General features: G+C 38.9%; 1 non-coding gene across 1 annotated transcript; it reads left to right on the plus strand.

Moving 5' to 3' along the window:
• The first annotated feature begins 668 nt into the window (after positions 1–668).
• LOC111723280 lies at positions 669–803 on the plus strand. The gene has a single exon (XR_002771853.1). It is a non-coding gene; the product is annotated as a small nucleolar RNA SNORA70 (small nucleolar RNA).
• The last annotated feature ends 3,714 nt before the right edge of the window (positions 804–4,517 follow it).

Consider the following 4,517-nt stretch of genomic DNA (forward strand, 5'->3'; position numbering starts at 1 on the left):
CAATGATTTATAGTTTCCATTACAAAAATCATTCACTCCTTGTTTAAATTTATTCCTAGGTGTTTTATTTTATTTGTAGATATTATAAATGGGATTGTTTCCCGGGTTTCTTTTTCAGATTTTTTACTGTTGGCATATAGAAATGCAACTGATTTTTGCACAGTGATTTTGAATCCTGCAACTTTTCTGAGTTTGCTTATCAGACGTAACACTTTTGAAGTGGAGTCTTTAAGTTTCTATAAATATAAAATCATCTCATCTGCCTGGGTGGACTTGGGTGAGACAGCAGAATTTCCTGGATTATCAAGCAAAATTTCTCACTCTCTTCCCTCACTCTCTGAGCTTGGCTGCTAGAGGAATGATGTAGGCTCTCCCTCCTGGCTTCCAGCACCAAGTCACAGATGAAGCTGGCCTAATGTGACTCAAAGCCCATGGTAACTGTTTCCTGGCTACCTCCAATGTTTATTCAACACACAGGGGCCCTTTAGTCAGGATGTGGGTAGTATGCCAGGGCTGAATCTTTCCCTTCAGGGAAGCATGTTTCTAGTGTGGGTCCAGAAATACCATCCAGGAGTCAAGGCCTACACTCAGGCACTCCAAGACAATGTTTGATATTTTATTTTATAGTGTCTGAGATGATACGCAAATTGCAAAACAAAATTCTCTGCCCAAAGCTAATTAAGCCAACTATGGTCCTTTCCTCATGGGGACCTTGTGTGCAATGGCTGCAAACAGTAACCTCCTTGATAGTGTATGCAGCCTGTTGCTTGTATAGGTAGCTCTAAGGGATCTTGGAGACATTCCTTTCCAATCCATGTTCATGTGTTAGACCTTGTGCTGGCTCCAATCTAGGCTTCAGACGGGTACGATATGCGTGGTGACTGTGGAGAGCCCCAGGGCACTATGGCCAGGGTTCACATTGGCCAAGTCATTGCGTCCATCTGCACCAAACTATAGAAAAAGGAGCATGTGATTGGGGCCCTTCACAGGACCAAGTTCAAGTTTCCTGGCCGTCAGAAGATTCACATCTCCAAGAAGGGGGTTTTACCAAATTTAACTCAGATGAATTTGAAGACATGATGGCTGAGAAGCAACTGATCTCGAATGGCTGTAGGGTCAAATACATCCCCAGTTGTGGCCCATATGGACAAGTGGTGGGCCCTGAACTCATGAGAACTTATACTGTGTTGCCTATCATTTGCACCTACCAATAACAAATCCCTCTTTCTATACAAAAACAAACAAACAAACAAACAAAACTCCACAGAGTTCTTTGAGTGCTTCCTTTCCTTTCCCCAAGTGGACAAAGACTATCCATCCCCTGGACTGCCTAGAGTTGGGGAGGGTGACACAGGCTTGGCTGCTGCTGCTGGTATCTCATTGGACCATATGCACCTGGATTCCCCTGATTCTGGGCCAGTATAGCTACAGGAGGTGCCCAAGGATTAGTTTTTGCAGCCCAACTACCTTACTAATTTAACCAGACCCAGGCTTCCTTTTTCAGTCAGTGATGAGATACCTGGAACTCAGATTTCAGTCAGGAGATTTTCCTCTGGCCAGGCTAATCTAAATGCTCCCTCTTTAGGCACCAACACAATTATTCTGCATTGTGCTTTATACCCCTGTGCCAAGATGGCCCTGAGATTCAATAATGTTTCAAAATTCCTTCATGCTCCCTCCCCTGTGTACATGTTCTCTCTCCAGCTGGCCTGCTGGTGTAACACTGATGGAGGTTGGAAGAAGGGTGACACAGGCAATACAAGATTGTCTTTTCTGCCCTGTTCAGTGAGTATTTCCTTGATACAATGTTAAAACAGGATAATATGATCATCCACCTGACTTTCATTTCTTCTGATGATGCTTGCTTGCGTGGGTAGCTGTTGAGTTTGGTATTCATGCAGAGTGATGATCACGGAGGTCTCTATTTGGCCATCTTGCTCCACTCTGACCCCTCTCTATTTTTTTTTTTTTTGAGACAGAGCCTCAAGCTATCCCCCTGGGTAGAGTGCTCTGGCATCTCAGCTCATAGCAACCTCCAACTCCTGGGCTCAAGGCAGTCTCCTGCCTCAGCCTCCCAAGTAGCTGGGACCACAGGTGCCAACCACAACACCCAGCTATATTTTGGTTGCAGCCGTCCTTGTTGTTTTGGTGGGCCTGGGCTGGATTTGAACTGACCACCTTAGGTGTATGTGGCTGGGGCCTTAGCCACTTGAGCCATAGGTACTGAGCCTCTATTTTTAAAATAAAGATACATTCCAAAAAAAAGAAAAAACCCAAAATTAAATATTTGTGTATGTAAATACAAACATATTTATTCTACACTCCATATTTACATGCCAATACCTTCGTTTCCAAAACACTCAAGCATATATAAAAAAAAGTACATTTCTCTGATGATTAGGGATGTATTTCATATTAACTAGTAGATTAACAACTACAGGCCTACATGAGAGTAAAACTCAATTTAATTCCAGAAGGGTGCTAGGGTGGGTTGGATAGTTTTCCCCCAATGGGTACTATGTTCAGGTTTATGACACACTTCCTGGGGGAAGGACAAAACTGCAACTCAGACATCATTACAAATGCAAACAGTGTAACCTAATTGTGTGTACCCTCCTACTAATCTGAAATTTTAAAAAGCACAAACCACCACCAATCATATTAGATGTACATCAGTCGGCCCCTCTTGCTGTTATTTTGCTCATGGTGATTTCTTCACCAAGAGCATTTTTTCACTTTTCCCTCATCTATCTTATCTTTTTTGATCTCTAATCATTTTTAGATATTTTCATTTTTAAAAGAAGATAATAATAGTCAGCAAAGAAATGGAATCAACCTAAGTTTCCATCAACAGATGATTGGATAATGGTTAAAAAATAGGATTGGCAACAAAACATCACTATAATTACTCTAATATTCTTTATAAGGAAGGAAATTAAGTTCTGAGTAACATGTCCTGCTCAATGTATATCTTGCAATTATATATTTTTGGTCATAATAGAGAACGATTCATAATATTATAGTCACATACACATGTGTCTAGCAGCAGTGCCGTATGCCTTCAAAGAAAAAAAAAACTACTTAGGGAGAAGTTGGGTAAAGAGCTCTTTAAGCTGACCTTTTGCTGATAAATTGATGATGTTCTCATTAGCAGCAACCCTGCTGTTTGCCCTCAATAAAAGATAACATCCTGCTGTTAACGTAATTTCCATTTTTGTGATTTAATGACACAATTATATTAAAGATACTTTTTCAAATGGTTTAGGGTTTAAGAGAAGATTAAAAATGTTTTTTTTTTACAAATTTTCTTTCTGTTTCATCCAAACCAGATAATATATATCACATTGTGTGAATAGATAGGATTAATCTGACAAAAAGTTTGACAATATTCAAGTGAGTTTTCAAATCTACTTCTTACCAAAGGCAACAATTAGTTATTAAACTTTCTATTATAAATAGTTGATAGCATTTCATTCTTCGTTTTGCAGGTAATCTTATTATCCATAAGATGGTCAATTTAATTTAATTCTTAACATGAAAATTAATCTTTTTTCTTAAGTTCAGGTAATATTTTTCATAATTTAATTGAATGCAGATTTTGCAGAAACCTGGTCATTAGATCGATTTTCTAAAGGGAAGTAACCTGCAATTACGGGAAAAGCAGAGACTTTGAAATCTGGTACCTATATTTAAATTACCTATTAGATATATGACCTTGAAAAATTAGAGTCCTTCATGGAACAATATCACTTTTGTTTTGTTTTGTTTACATCTGATTAAGTAGTGCATTTAAAATCAGATAGTGAATGTAAAGCAAATGGCCCAGGATAATTATCTCCAAATTTAGATCTTGTAACTTGGGGAATCTAATAGTTTACTGAAAGAATTTACAATAGGAAGAGGTTTCTTTTATGTTGGGTCACTTTGACCTATGGGATACTTAATATCTAAAATGTGATGTATATATATATATGTATTTTTTTCTTTAGGTTTGTCAATTTTTGCAATTCAAATTTATGTTCATAACATAGTATGAGGATATTTCTGAATTGTACTGAACGTGTATGTGAGAGAGAGAGAGAGAGAGAGAGAGAGAAGGGTATAAAAAACAAAAGCACAAGGGAAGATATGCAAATACTGAACACATAATGTAAGAGCACTGGGTCCCTTTAATGAATTCCAAATAAGAGGCGGTATTAGTAGACTGCCCTTCCACCACACCAGAGCACACCTGGCAACACGCGTGCATATACCACACACACATAAACACACATGCACTTCCCCATAGATGTCAGACCTGAAGACAAAGGGTAAGAACAGTAGCAGTGTGGTTAAGCAACTGCTATTCCCAGAGGAAAATCATGGCTTCCCTAATTGTCAGCCACCAGCAAGGAGTTGCTTTCCCACCTAGGAAGCAAAAATGATATTGTTGGCTTTTGGCTAGTGAAGTACTGGGAGCTCTGGTAGAAATGCGCATTTTTATTTTGTAATAAGAATTGTTCAGAGTTTCCCAGAAA

This window comes from Otolemur garnettii, unplaced genomic scaffold (assembly GCF_000181295.1).
Source record: "Otolemur garnettii isolate 467f Iridium unplaced genomic scaffold, OtoGar3 scaffold00009, whole genome shotgun sequence".
Lineage (NCBI taxonomy): Eukaryota > Metazoa > Chordata > Mammalia > Primates > Galagidae > Otolemur > Otolemur garnettii.